The sequence below is a fragment of the Canis lupus genome, chromosome 16, assembly GCF_011100685.1.
Source record: "Canis lupus familiaris isolate Mischka breed German Shepherd chromosome 16, alternate assembly UU_Cfam_GSD_1.0, whole genome shotgun sequence".
NCBI classification, from domain to species: Eukaryota; Metazoa; Chordata; class Mammalia; order Carnivora; family Canidae; genus Canis; species Canis lupus.
The window spans coordinates 21,136,511-21,152,247 of NC_049237.1; the positions used below are offsets into that span (position 1 = coordinate 21,136,511).

Below are 15,737 nucleotides of genomic sequence, written 5' to 3' on the forward strand. Positions count from 1 at the left end.
CTGAGGTACAGGGGGGACACTGAGGCACGTGGGGACACTGAAGCATGGGGGACACTGAGGCCCGGGGGTTCATGGAGGCACAGGGAGACACTGAGGTACAGGGGGGACACTGAGGCATTTGGGGACACTGAGGCATGGAGGACACTGAGGCACGGGGGACATTGAGGTACAGGGGGGACACTGAGGTACAGGGGACACTGAGGCACATGGGGGGATACTGAGGCACAGCAGGTACATCACACCCATACCACTGACACACAAATACATGTACACACTCGTTGACATGGTTTGACGCACTCAGTCATGTGCACACATGCCTCCACATGTACTTTCACACAAAAACACATGTGTGCACGCACACCCCCCCACACACACCACCTGCCAAGGTGAGGTTAGGGCAGTGGGGCTGCGGGGGCCTCAGGGCAGTAGGCAGGCCCTGCAGCCACGGCTGGTGCTCTCTCGCCCTGTGACCCCTGTGACCCCATGACCCGGGCCTGGGCATCCTCAGAGCTGCTGTCAGGAAGGACCCTGCCCACCCACAGGCAGGTGGGCGGGGCCGAGCTGCCCATGTGCAGGTCTCATTCACCTGGGAAGCTCCAGCACTGTCGCTGGCTGTCCCTCCACTCCAAGTGGCATCTGGGCTTTGCACCTGCGAGCTCTAGCTCCGGTCGCAGGTGGGCGAAGCTGCGGGCTGCTCAGTGCCATGTGTGGCTTGGCTCCCCCGGGCCCTGCCCTCCCAGAGGCCCAGTGGTGCCCGTGGTCAAAGCCCAGTCTCCAGAGGACCAACAGCGTTCAGACATGTGGGAACAACCGGGAAGCCTGAGGACACGCGGTGGGGACACCGGCGTGGCGCCAGCACCTCTGCCCACATCCACTCAGTGTCCGGTGCTGGCCTTGCAGGTCATTCCCAACCCTCCTGAACCCCGCCCAGCCCTGCCATCAGCCTCCCCGCCCCGTGTCCTGGGGAGGGCCCTCCCAGCGAGGCCTCAGGCCAGAATGTCGGCTTCCCTGCCTGCGGAAGTCCCTCGGGGCAGACGTGCAGGGCGGTGTGCGGCACATAGGGACCTCCAGGGTCAGGTGGAGCTGTGGTGGGGGAGCAGGGCTGGGACGTCCAGGGCAGGCCTCCCAGCCTTCTGCTCATGCTCCCCTCATGGTGATGGGGCATCGAGGCACTCACGCACCGGGCACCACTTGCGCACTCCAAGGTCCCCACAACCTGACGCTTCTCAGGACGTTGCAGCAGCCTCCTCAGCCTGGCCCCCGTTGCCCCATGCACCGCCCACCACAAGGGCTGCCACCGCACATCCCAAGGGCATCTGCACCAGCCACAGGTGGGCCTTCTCCCCTCCCTGCCGCCCTGGCACCTGATCCTGCTGTAGCCATGCCGTCCGCGCACCGTGGGGGCCCCAGGGCTCCCGCCGTCCCCTCACGCGTGCTCCTGGAGCAGGCAGCCTGAACTGCACACGTGTTGCCCACAAGGGCCCCACCTGCAGCCTGGTCTCACGAGCATGGGGGACAGGAATGAAGGGACGACGGGCAGGAGGAGGTTTGGGCTCCACAGGGGCCACGCACACCCCTAGAAAGGCGCCACGTCAAGACCTCCAAAGCCTAGCACATGTAGCCGAGAACCAGAGTGCCTGCTGTGGGGCACGGCTGCCCGGCTCCTCCCCAGGGGCTGGCTGTTAGGCCCGGAGGGGGCAGAGGTGCCCTGCCCGAGGGAGACAGCACGCAGGAAGCATCCTTCCAGATGACATATCACGGCCTCTCGAAGGTGTCTACGGCCTGTTCACTGGGATCCCAGTTCTCTCACGTCTGTTCCTCGCTCCAGCCTCTCCAAGCCCATGAGCCCCCAGGCCCTGCTCCAGCTCTAGAACCAAGACCTCAAGGAAGAAACAGAAGAGAGGCGTGTGTCCCTCTCCTTCCTCCTGGGGGGTACGGGGCTGGGTTCTGAGGACAGGGAGACTCCCTGGCTGTTAGACCCGGTAGGAGTGACATGGGGCCGGTGGGGGGTGGGGGGGCACCCACAAGGATGCAGAGGCACAGGTACGCCCCCCCCCACCTCCCTGGGGCCTCAGGCGGGCACTGACTTGCTGTGCAGCTCAGTGGACGCTCACAGGGCAGCAACGCTTACCCTCCCCTCCAAGGGCCTGTCCAGGGCTCCCAGACCATCTACCTCCTCTTCTGACCTATAAGCTGCCCCACTGGCCTCCCCGTGGCTTCTCCCCATGAAGAGCAGCTGTGACTAACCCACCGTGTCTACGTACTCCTTCATGGAAGCCTTCAAAACGCTGTACCCAGCAGGCCTCGTGTGCAAGGAGGATGTTCTGTAAACTCTGATTTTAAAGCTATTTGAGCAAATTCAAATTGGGTTTTTCAGTCCCTGAGAGAAGGGAGAGAACAGGAGAGCAGCTGGTGCTTTAAGGAGAAAACGTTCTGTCCTGGGAGTGAAAACAAGCGGCAAAACAGCCACTGGCAGGACGAGCCGACAGGATACGAGAGAACACAGCCGGCCGGGCAGCAGGAGCCCGTGGGTGAGCTTCCCACACAGAGCGGGGGACGCAGTCTGCGGGCGGCGTACACAACGGCCTCTTCTCGTCCTTCTCTGTCTCGGGCCCAAGTGGCAGAGCTCTGAGCATGGGAGGTGACGGGCTTCCCTGAGGAGGCTGTGGCCGTTCTGTGCTGACATGAGATGGACCCAGGGCTGCAGCTGCGGCCTGTGTGTGGCCTCATTGGACCTTCGGCCCTGCCCACATGCCCTGGACCAGGACCTGCCATGGGCAGGAAGGCTGTCACCCATGGACAGCAGTGCAGGGTGAGACCCTTGGATACCCAGGACACACAGGGGGCGAGCTGGGGCCAACGCAACAGGAGACATGGGGCCAGCCTGCAGGAGGGATGCTCGGGAGGCCTGTGACGGGAGGCCAGGGACGGGAGGCCAGGCTGTGGTGTGTGCTGCCCGGGCTGATCCCACAGGCCAGCGGCAGGGGACGGACCAAGGTGAGACCCATGGAGCACAGCACCACACTCCCCAGAGGTGACGGTCAGAGCTGCCCTCCTGCAAGGACGTGGGTTCTCCTCTCAGACACCACCCCAGTCCACGGGCTCACTGCCACAGGGGCCTGAGTTCATCAGGGCAGCAGCGCTGGGAGTCCTGGCCACGACTGGCTGCATAAGGGCCAATCCCTGGGCCCCTGTCCCTCCCAGAAGAGGGGTCCATGATAAAGCCGCCAGCCAACCTCACAGGACAGAGGACCTGCCCCATCCACCTGGACCTCCAGCCAGGATTCTACGACCACGTGTGCTTTCTGAACACACCTGCATCCCAGCACTCTGCCTGTCCCTACTGAACAGCCGGGAGAGCTGGCCTCACAGCAATGTCACAAGGAAGCGGGTCAAGGTATAACTGGCCGTGAGGAGCCTGGACCAACCAGGGCAGCCCTCAGGAGACCTGACAGATCAAAGTCCGGGCCCCTCTGAAGCCTGCAGGGGGTGACCGTGGATGGCAGGTGCTCAGGCATCTCTGCAGACGTTGAGGGTGGGTCCTTGCGTGCCAAGTTCCACAAACGTTAATGGCTCAGTTGGACTGTTCACACACGTAGGTACCTTTTATTTATTTTTTTAAAGATTTATTTATTTATGATAGACACAGATAAGAGAGAGAGAGGCAGAGACACAGGCAGAGGGAGAAGCAGGCTCCATGCAGGAAGCCTGATGTGGGACTCGATCCCGGGACTCCAGGATCGCGCCCTGGGCCAAAGGCAGGCGCCAAACTGCTGAGCCACCCAGGGATCCCCAGATAGGTACCTTTTAAGGACATGCCCAGTGAATTTCTTGAACTTCTTGAAAGGTCACGGAATGCACATCCATCGACCGGACATGTCACAAGCCCAGAATGACCCGTCCAAGAGCACAGCTCACGGCCTCTCAGGCACAGGCCTCTGCTCGGCCCGCTAATGACATTCAAACACAAGCAAGGAGGGGAGCGAGTGTCCGGGAGCAGCTACAAGCATGAGAGGACTGGCCGCTCCCTGGGCCCTCCTCACTGTGTCCTCCAGGAATGACTCTGGGGACAGGTCTGAACACCCACATCCACCACCAGCACTGCTGACACCCCCCTACACACACGTATCAGAGGTGTTCTGATGCCAGCGCAGCCCAGGGACTGAGGTCTGTCCCTGTCCTGTCTGCTGGTCTGAGGGGGTACGGGCATCTGACAGCTGTGGGAGTGTCTCCACCTGTGACGACCAGCTTGGTGCACAGGGCTCTGACGCTCAGCTCTTAGATTGTTGGACCAATTGCACTATCTGTCCTGGAGTCCTGGGTGCATGTATAGGAGACTCATGCTGGGGGAGGGAAGGGTCTAGGCTGAGACACGTCTGCAGCCAGAGGTCAGGGGCCCCTGGACACTGAAGCCTGGGGAGCATCACCGCCTGGGGATGAGCCTGCCCAGCTCGGGGGCCAGTGCTTAGTCCTACTCTATAAAACTATCCAATGATCCCAAATTTCCCTTAACTTCTCACATCACACTACAGCCACTAAGGAACAGAGGACACACTGCCTCAGCGTGAATTCACAAATTCTGGGGATCTCTGAGGACAGCTCCCTCATGAATGCCAAGCTTCTGCTCCAATCGCCCTGCAGTGCCATCACAATGTAAGTCAGCCTCCCTTAGACTGTGAGTTTCCTCCGTGTCAGGTTTGGGTGACACTATGGCAACAAATTAACCCCAACACTTCCGTGGTTTAACACAAGGCTTCGCATCTGGTCCACGCGAGCCTGTATGGGCCGGGCAGCTCCCGGGATGCCTCCTTCCATGGCCCGTGTCTCAGCATCCTCACCGGACAGAGGAGGATGGCAGGGTGGTGGTGGTGGTGGTGGTGGTGGTTTAATGCTTTGCCCCAAGACACCATGGGACCAGAAGGAGCCCCACCAGCCCAAGGTCACCTTTCCTTAGCCCACTGCAAGGACTGGCATGCAAGGTGGGCACATGGTGGCAGTGAGCAAACATCTGCTGGAAAAAATGAGATGCAACTGCGTGCTTAGCATTTGTGGAGAGAATGGTGGAAGGGTTGTGGGCCTTTCCACAGGCTCTTAACTCTTCTTTCTTTCTTTTTTTAAAGATTTTACTTATTTATTCATGAAAGACACATTACCTCTTCTCTTTTGTCTTTGCTTCGTTTCTATGTTGAGAGCACAGGCTGGTCCTTGATCTTCAGTCTTTACCTTTGCTTTCTCTGCTCAACTTTGTAGAAGGGGAGTCTACTGCCCTTTGCTAGCCTTGCACCCCCCTAACTGTTTTGCATGAAGAGACGTTGGCAGGTGAAATTGCTGTTTCTACTCAAAGACCGAGTCAACAGATACTGAAAAGGTCAGAGCCTGCCCGAGCTCCCAGGCTGCCACACAGAACTGCCCTTAACAAACGATCCAGGACAGGGAGCACCGCACCTGCGGCCTTTCTGGGGTGGGAGGACCCCTCTTGCTGCAGTAATTCATGGAGCGGACTTGCCCAGTGAAACCAGCTTGGCTTCCTGGTGGCCCTGGCATCCCCATCACTGCCTGCCGGCAGCCCAGCCACAAACATGAGCGGAGGAAGGAAGGGCTCCTGGCGGTGGGAGGAAGCACATCACAGGGAGGACACACACAGGCCCTGGTGCATGCCCAGAATCCAGTCCCCACGTGGAATCTCAAGCAGGACTGCAGCCTCCAGGACACAGATCCCTCCTCCCCGTCGTCCTGTACCAAGTATGCATCACAGCCCAGAAATGGTGCTGGGCCTCACAGCACGCTTGGGAATCATTTTGCGTTGAGTTTGCCATCCCCTGGGATCCCAGGCCAGCATCTCGTTCCAGCCGAGACCGTGTCTACACAGTGCATGCACGTGCCCAAGATGCATGCTGGCCTACGCTAATTTGTCTTCCTTCCAGCTCTCTTTACATCCTAGCAATATATTCATTTTTTTTAAATCGTCGCATGTTGGGAATTCTGTTATTAATTTCATATTAAAGCAGGAGAGGAGGCATTCCAAGTGTTTGCTATAAATAGGATCCTAGTCTGAGGAAGTGAGACTCACCACAGGAGCCAACGTGAGATCCTGGGGAGACTTTCAGAAGCCGCCATGGACTTGAGCCTTGAGGAGCTCAGGCCAGGGGCCGGGAGGGAACTTCGGAGTTGGCAGAGGATCCCAGGCAACAGGAGGAAGACAGTGCAGGGGAGCCCTGAGCGCACAGCGATCCTGGGGGAAGGGGTGGGGACAGGGACCTCAGGGACACACATGCCACCCTCGCTGGCCCAGGGACTGGGAGGGGCTGGGTGCACAACCCCGTCCACCTAGGGGACAGGGCTGCTGCCCAGGAAGTCCTGGACCGCCCCCCAAGAAGCCAGCATCATGCACAGAGGCAAGGGCAACACTCACACCGTTCCAACAGAAGATAAATACAGGAAGGCCGTTCACTCTCCGGTTTCAATTACTACCCTGGGCAGTGGGCAGTCGTTGTGCGTGGTTAAAAGGACTAATTTGCAAGGGGAATAAAGCACATTCCCAGATATACCAAGTCATTTCATTTCTGAAGAATTTAGTCAGAACATTTATTTGCTACTTGACAAAGGAGATGACAGACTTCATGGGGTAAGATCCCCTCGGTGGAAGACAAAGACAGTCTCTGGGCTGCTTTTCACATGAAAATCCATTGTGATTAGGTTAACTCCCTGGTCCAGCTCTCCCAGCACACCTGCCCCCAGAGCTCAGGGGGCAAGTCACGAGGGTCCACCCCACGCAGCCTGGTGTCCAGCCACTGCCCTCTCTCCCAGCCCCAGCCCCCAGCGCAGGCCACCTGCTGCCCCAGCCAGCTCACTGCAACCCCCGCGCCCTGCTGGACAAGTGGGCTCCTCACAGGGTCCAGCTCCCAGGGGCGACCCTGCAAGTCAGCAGAGGGGTGGCAGCTCAGGCGGGGGCGGGGGGGAAGGCCTGGGCCCCCCAATGGCACACAGTCCCACCCGCAAGCCAAGCGCAGTGCTGGGGCCTTGGCCAGTGGCAGTTCTGGATTTCCGCCGTACTTCCAAGATTTGGTTACTTCACTCGCCCGAAATATCTCACCCGGCGCATTTTCCTGAACAAAGTGCCTGGAGAAAAGCGCCCAATGGTACAATCAGACGCACCCCCTGGAACAAGGGTATCACCCAGAAAATGCACTAAATTGGGATTTAATTGCTAGAAATTACTTTCAATTACTAAAAATTACAACAAATTACTTGTTGAATAGACACATTCTTTTACCACCATTAATAATTTAAAATTGCTAATTGCATGTAATAGTGAGTAATTTTTGTTCTTTGGTAAGAGGCAAGGTGCTGTTTTCCACCAGCCTCTGAGCTGCCCCCCCTCAGGCACCGCCAGGGGCACAGCCACCCACCAGCCAGACCACCCAGCAGGAAAGCCTCTGGGCTCAGGGGGTCCGCCACTGCCTCCGAGGTCACATGAGGCAGGGCACAGCAGCGTCCCAGGGGCCGTCCATCCACGTCCTGAGAAGGGTGGACCTGGGCTTTCACCTGAATCCGGAGACTCCAGGACACATGGCCTCACCCGCCCACATCGCCCTGACCTTAGCCCTAGAACCGCCCCTCTGACTCTGCTACTCTTGCTCTCGGAGGGCAGAGTCCCCAGGATTGCTGTGGGATCCCCAGGAACACCGCTCTCCTCCTCCCCCCTCAGAGCTCCTGCAGCCTGGAAGGCACAGCTCCTCCCCAGGGGCCTCCCAGCCACTCGTGCCCTAGGAGATCCTCACCCAGGCCCAGTTCCCTTCCACGCTGTCCCCACTGCAAGGCCTCTCGGATTCCCCTCCTCCTTTTAAACCACCCCCACAGCCACTCGAAGCTCCCGCTGTCCTGGCACAAAGCGTGCTCAGAGCTCCAGAGACTTGATGCACGCCGGGTTCTGATCCGGGGCACAGGGAGCCAGCTGCGGGGGGCCCACACTGACTGCCGCCCAGCAGTCAGAGGCCCAGCTGCCTCTGTGGCAGCCCCAGCCTCCCACACACACACATGCAGTACCCCGCAGTCTGGCGTTGAAACAGTGCCCCCCAAACCCACTGGCCCTAGTGCCTGTGTGGCTCCTGGGACACATGTGCACAGGAGCAACTGGAGCCATGAGAAGCCCAAGCCCCACCCCCAGGTGGGACGGCTACGTGGTGACCGTGTCCTGGGTCAGGGGACCCTGCTCAGTGCCCAGCCTGGACATGCACGTCATCCCCCAGGTCCACCTGAGTCCGTGAAGCCCACGCTGCTCTCCAGAGGAGCCAGACCTGGTAACCACAGCGCAGGACCCCAGGAGGGGCGAGAGCGGGGGTGCGATGGGACGGGCACTGTGGGCTCCACGTGTCACCTCAACACAGCAGGCCCCCCGCCCAACCAGGAACACCACCAGGAGGCACCTCTGAGTGACTTCGAAGGACAACATAGCTGGCCCTGCAGCCGACCCCACCCGGGCACTTGGCGTGTGCACCGGCAGGTTCCCACAGCACCCCTACCCCATGCCTGGACATCTGGCTCCAACACTGAGCTGGAAAAAATAAACAAATATTCTCTCCTCCTCAGGTCTCTGATTTTTTACCCCTCCCAGCACCCTTTGCCCCTCCTCGCTGACCTGTGGGGTCACATCCCATGAGGGCCCTGACCCGGGGACACACGCATGCAGGGAGGGCCGCACCTGTCAGCCCCCTTCCCCTCTGGCCTGTTCCCCCCTCCCACTGTAGCTCCAACAGCTCGTCCCTGGATGGCGTCCCCCCACAGAGTCCTCGCAGGGGGATCGCCCATGTGAGGAGAGCAGAGTGGTCCCACGCCTTCTCTGAAGGTTCAGCAAAGGGAAAGGAAGCCCAGTGTTGGAGAGAGCCCCATGTCCCGCTCAAAGGCACCTTCCTGCGGGGTCCCCGGGCAGCCAGAGGAAGCCCCCTGCTACCCCCAGCCTCCCCGTGATGATTCCTGAAAGACAGGGCAGGGGTGCCTGGGGGGTTCTGCGATGAAGTGTCTGCCTCCAGCTCAGGGCATGATCCCGGAGTCCTACATCGGGCTCCCTATAGTGAGCCTGCTTCTCTCGCTGCCTGTGTCTCTGCCTATTTCTGTGTGTCTCTCACAAATAAATAAAATCAGAAAGAAAGAAAGAAAGAAAGAAAGAAAAAGAAAGAAAGAAAGAAAGAAAAAGAAAGAAAGAAAGAAAGAAAGAAAGAAAGAGGGAGGGAGGAGGAGGAGGGAGGAGGAGGGGCTGGTTGAAGCTTCCCTCTCCATCCTCCACCACTCCCTCCCTCCAGACCCCCTCCCGCCTAAGCCACAAAGAAAAGAAAGACCGCCCTCCCAAGAAAGAAAAAACCCCGCCCTCCATAAAAGCCAAAGAATCCCAAAAGAAAGAAAGAAAGAAAGAAAGAAAGAAAGAAAGAAAGAAAGAAGGAAGGAAGATAGATAGGGGAGCACCCTTCCAGAAGGCAATTCCTCACAAATAAAACAGTGGGACCGAGTGCGGGGACCACCTGCCTCCTATAGGTGACCTCCCAGCTCGCTCCTGAAGATGAGGGTCAAGGTCAAATCACAATAATTGATGCAATCAGTGACCAAAACCATGCCACTCGCTGCCCGACTGGAGCTCCCCTGAGTGCTTGACTTCCCCAGCATACCCAGCTGCACAAGCCCCTGCGTGACCTGACAGCCCGAGCTGCCCACGTCACCAAACAATAAGGTGCTTGCAAACAGCTGAAGGTGTCTGAGGCTGGGTTTGTCGGTCAGTCTGCTCTCCACAGATGGTATACGTGCACACGTGAGAACGCCACACACCCGAGGCCCACATGCCCCGTGTCTGCCTGCCTTGTGTCCGATGCGGGGGCCCTGCCAGAAGCTGGAGCTCCGCGTGCAAAAGCCCAAGCTCTAAAACCAGCCAAGTGACACTAAGAGTGGCGCAGCCTGGAAGGAGGAGGGGCATGCTGCGAGCGGCCCCGTGGGGATGGGGTCCCCAGCCTGTGGCGTGAGGACAGTCTGCAGAGCAGGACCCGGGAGGGTGAGGCCAGGAGGGCGCAGCAGGGGCCCTCCACCTGCAAACTCAAGATAATCTTGTGACCCTGAAGACTCCAGTCTTTGCACACGGACCATCTTTATGTGTTTAATTGGCCCTCTCTGGGGGATGTGTTTTGAAACTCAGCCTTTGAAGGCCTTTCATTCTGGTTTTGAGATAAAGGGAGAACAGAGCAGATGAAAAGAGGAGCAGCAGATGAAAGGAGTGTGGGAACAACAAAGGAGGAAGAGCAGGCAGGCAGGAGGCCCGCGGAGGCCAGGCCGGCCTCTGGTGTTTCCACCCTGCTGGATCCTCCCGGCCACTTGACTAACGGAACAGGAGGAAAATCATAAGCCTCTTGCTTTCTGAGGACGACATTATCAATCTTTAAATTTGCCCAAACATGAACAACGGAAGAAGCGCTTTCTGCAGAGAGAGTTTAACTATCAGGTTCAAACTACAGAAATAAAAGCCTGTCGGGGTGAAAGGGAATGCGGGGGCGTGGGGATGCCCAGAGAACCGGCTGCCCAGCCCTTCCTGTGGCAAGTGCCTGCCAGGACCTCAGGCCTCCAAAACCCCCGGCTCCCATGTCCCCAGGCCTCTGGCCTCCAGGCTCCCAGATCCCCAGGCCCCCAGACTCCAGGCGCACAGGTCCCCAGACCCCCAGGTCCCCAGGCCCCCAGAACCCAAGGCCCCCAGACTGCCAGACCCCCAGGTCCCCAGAACCCTACATCCCCAGGCCCCCGAGGGAGTGCCCTGAACCAGGCATTAATGTAAGGACACAACCAGTGCTCACACCCATTGTTTCTACCCTGCATCTCATGTTTCTGGGATTTGGAAACACAAAGGACATGGGGGCAATACGCATTCCTAAACACTGAGGTCCAGTGAGAAAACTGAGTGTATCCTGGAAGGTTCATTCGGGGAGGATGGGTCACCAACAAACCCAGAGGTCGGCCACAGCCATGTGCACAGAGATACCTGTAGGAAAGTCCTGTGACGCCCTCATCTCCCACAATCTCCCCAACCACGTAAGTTTAATTTTCAATTCTCCTAATTTGACAGAGGAAGCAACAGATCCAGACTGGCAGGCAGGCCAGGAGCAGGGGGTCCTGGAGCTGGGCTCCCCTGACCTGAGAGTCTGCCCTAGTTCCTTCCTCTGAGCCACACAGGTGCCAGATGAGCAGTGCATCCTGGCAGCACGTCCTCAAGGGGCCACGTCCCCATCTAGGCTCCTGGCAGAAGCGCATCTCCATCAAGGCTTTGGGTCAACGACATATAAACCAGAGTAAATCCTAGTTCTCCTGAGACGTAAAGGGTCTCTGTCGGCCCTGTGGACTCGCCTCTCGCCTCTCCTGGGGAGAGAAGTGGGGCCCCTGGGTCACACCCGGCCACTGGCAGTGACCCCAAATTCGTGGCCTCGTGGCCTCTCTTTTAAGAGACCTGTGTGAGGTGAGGTTTAGACGAGGTCAGGGGCGCCGAGTCTGAGCCGCGGCTCTGGCCTCTGGGCCCATCCCTGCGAAGCCTGCGGAAGGTCCCAATGAGCCTGCAACTACCGTCCTATCATGGGCGGTCCAAGTGCCCCCAGGACTGGCTCCGTCTGTGTACACCCATGGAGCACAAGGGTTGGGATCTGCCCCATGAAGCTTCAGGTACATTTTCTGTTTGTAAACAAAAATTCCCACCCGCATCATAAGCACATCATCCCAAAAAACAAACCAACTCACTAGCCTTTCTCTGTGTCTTGGGAAAAGTGACTTATTACCAAAGTAACAGGGAAAGGGAATATCTCATATTTGACATCGAGGGTGGGGCAGACGTGGGGCTATAGGGCAGGCGTGGAAGAGTCAGCACCATGCTGGGGGCAAAGGCAGCTGCCTGGGGTCCCTGGCCACATCCGTAAAGCTCAGACTTTGACACGCGATGACACAGGTGGCCCGTCCAGTGACCAGAGCCTCCCTTCTCTACCCACCTCCGAGCACGGCTTCAGCCCCCGGAAGGAAAAGACTCGGAAATCAAGGGGAGATGGGTGTGCCCTCCCCTGGAGGCCGTATTCACCGTGTATGCAGAGGAGACCACATCAGCTCCTACCGTTTACAATCCTATGTTCGTCCCTACAAGACTCTTCATCACAGTGCTGCCTCCACAGCAGGACAGCGAGCCCGTCTCAGGGGATGGAGCTGGCTGCCCAGACCCCCAGGCGGGAGGACAAAGCAGTGGGCAGGGGGCCAGCTGGCAGCGGGCACTCAGGGATGGCACCAGGGCACACACGGGCTCAGCCACAGTCTCCCTGACACCAGGGCGGAACCAGGGAGAGACGTGGACCGAAATGCAGCTCAAGCAGCTACCTCGACCAACTGCGTCCTTGAGTCCACATCACAGAGAAGCAAAAACTGAAACAGCACTTTCTGCAGAATGACTGTTCTGCTTTTAAAACATTCTTTCATTTAAGGAAATGAAAATCAGGTCATATGTTAATCAATCACATGTTTAAAATATGCTTTAGACAGATGATCCCCAGGCACCTGGGGCTCCGTGGTGTGTGCCTGCCTTTGGCTCAGGGCATGACCCTGGGGTCCTGAGATCCAGTCCTGTCTTGGGGCCCCCTGCTCAGCGGGGAGCCTGCATCCCTCTCTGCCTCTGCCCCCGGTTTGTGCTTGCTCTGTCTCTAAAGCTCTTTCTCTCTAATAAATAAATAAAATCTTTCCTTTTTTTTTTTTTTTTAAAAGAGCCAATCCAAACTGTGTTTCCATGACAGACATTCTAGACTCTCCCCAGCACATGGACACATGTGTGCAAGTGTGTTCATCGGTGTTATGTGTACAATCCACATGTAAGCTGAGCCCACAGGACTCAAGACCAGCTACGCCTTAAAGGAGTAATAATCCCAAAAAATGGCCAGCTGACAGTTGCAGCACTTCTTGCACGTCCCTGCAAGTCCCACTCCTACTGAGCGGACGGCGGCGGCGCAGGACAGTGCATGCAAGCCCAGCATCACACAGGCAGCTAGGACGGAGAGGGGACTTGGCCCCAGCAGTCCCTGGGCCCCTGGTCACCACACCACAGCCACACTGAAGATCCTTACACCTGTCAGCACATTTCCTCATGACCGCATAGGGACGCAGCTTGGCAGCCCTCCTCAGGCTTGGATCTTCGGCCCCAATTCCCAGCCCCCCGCAGAGTGCCCTGACCCCCCTGCCCACAGTGGTCACTGATTCCCGCCTCTCCCCATACACGCCTCCCTGAGTAGCTCACGTCCTCTCCCGCTGCTCCAGCACAATGTCCCCAAGCAACTCGGAGAGGGCCCAGGCCGGCACACAGGAATGATTTTGAAGGCTTCATAGCACCTGTATATGTATGGCACCTGTGTATATATGGCACTAGCATACATATGGCATCTGTGTACATACATCACATGTGCATATGTGACATCTGTAAACACAGGGCACCTGTGCATGTACGGTACCTATGCACATATAGCACCTGTATACACACACAGCACCTATACACATGGCACCTGTGCACACATGGCACCTGTATATGTATGGCACCTGTATACATACAGCACCGGTATACACATGGCACCCGTGCACACATAGCAGCCCTGAATAGGCTACCAGAGGAGTCTATACCTCATTCACACCTGGCCTCCCTACCATGCCCTCTCTGTGCACCTGCCTCCACACCATCTTCCGTGCCCACTGCCAACCTAACCCTCCTGGAAACAGCCAAGCAGTGATGACACCTCCCCGCCAGCACTCGCCACTTCGGGTGTGCTTGCCCCGTGTCCTGCTGTCCTGGCGAGGCTCCCCGCCGCTGCACTCAGCCCACTGTCACACCCCCGTCGGGATCCTGAGGAACAAGGAAGACCAAGGACCAGGTGTCACGGGGTAATGAAAGGTGGCAAGAAACGGCAGCCGACGGCATGGCCTGGGGACCAGGGGCCTCCTGCAGAGCCCTACAGGCCGAGGTGGGACCAGCCCCTCTCTGCCTTCCTCGGGACCCCTGCCCTCTCCCTATCTCTGCACATGGCATGACAGCTTTCGTGACCCTGTCAGTGTGAGCAGGATGCTGGCACCACATAAGAACGGGGCGCCTCGCTCCCCGTCTGCATGGCACCAGCCCTTGGGAGGTGCCGCAGGGGGACACCGGGCTTTAAGCCAGGAAGCCCAGCCAACATTAGGCTGATCTGCTGTGGCCTCTGGAGGATGCACGTCGCTGCTGTGTCCGTGCACTCAGCCGCCATCTGCCCTCCATACCGTCACACAGAAGCCACTCCTAGCGCTCAGGGAAACCGAGAGCATGAACATGCCCTGATGACGTTCAGGACCCACTGCGACGACTCCACGCCCTGACCAGTGAGCCCCTTCCACGTGGCCCTGGTGGAGCACCGTACCCTCCTGCTCCTGACATCCATGATTGTCCGTCCCCACATCCAGGAACGGCGGGAGCATCCCCTAAATGCTTCACATCGACTGGACGGGGTTTACTGGGAAGTGTTTAGGGGAAGGGGCATCTGACCCCTAAGGAAGCTGGAGGATAAACTGTTGGACAATTGGCCAGGAGTGGTGACCACAGAGCCAGGAGCGGGAAGCGTGTCCTCTTGGGGGGTGGGTGTCCATCCCCATCCTGTTCTGTTAGGTCACATAGCAGCTTCCCTCTATATGCGTTCTGGAATTCTCCTCCTGCAGCCACCCAGTCGGCCTGCTGACCTCCACAAGGACCTCCTTGGCGAGGACCTAGCTCTGTCACTGGTACTGTGGACGACTGTCTTCAAGCTCGAGGATTTTGGATAGTCAAGGAACGAAACTGCACTTACCTACAGGTGTGCGTGTGCTTCTGTTTTGCATTGTCTTAATTCCCTGAGGTCTGGGGACCCTCTGCCCTGAGTCTTGGCAAACAAACCAGGTTTTGGGTAGTTTCTAGTATTTTCCCCAAGGTGCTCATGCACCTGCCCTTTGTCTTGAGATGTGAGATCCTGGAGGGGCCTGGTGACTGCTCTTCACAGGAGATCCCGGCGCTGCGAGTGTTCCATCCACACCGCATGTCTGCTCTTCATCATAACTCTCCTCATGGCCTCTTCACATGGCCTCACATCCACGCCTGCGACCAGAGATCACCCCCAGAAACCGACAAAATCACAAGAAGTTTAGTCGAGATGAGAGAGGTGAATGAGGGAGAGAAAGAAGATGAATAAAACCCTTCTCACCAAGAGGTCCAGAGTCCGTGGTGATTCTCTGCCACCTGAGTCCAAGGCTTTTGTCCCATAAGATAGGTAACCCCGCACCTGAGGCTCCAACTACCTCACAGACAAAGGCCTGATTGGCTCATGGCTGCCGGCCCCTGACACATGTAACACGCAAGCAGCCCATGGGCCCCCTGCTTCCTGCTTCTCCACACGCAGAGTGTGCTACCCACCGGGGCGGGGTGGGGGGGGGCTCCCAGGCTGTCCAGGCCTCAACCGCTGTCCCAAGGGTCCATCTAATCCTCTTGAGGGTGGGACCCAAGGCAGAGACGGTCCTCACCCAGGGGTACATCTAACTCTCCTGGCAGGGGAGCCCTGAGGCAGAGATGGTCCCCAACCAGGGATGCATCTAACCCTTCTGGGGGCACCGAGGCAGAGACAGTCCTCACCCGGAGGGTGCATCTAACACTCCTCAGGGGGGCCTGAGGCAGAGACGGTCCTTACCCGGGGGTGCATTTAACT

General features: G+C 58.1%; 1 protein-coding gene across 2 annotated transcripts in view; it reads right to left on the minus strand.

The window, feature by feature from the left end:
• The window catches only part of PTPRN2 (protein tyrosine phosphatase receptor type N2), a 727,688-nt gene that overhangs the window by 497,396 nt on the left and 214,555 nt on the right, over nt 1-15,737 (minus strand). The gene's annotated exons all lie outside the window — the stretch shown is intronic.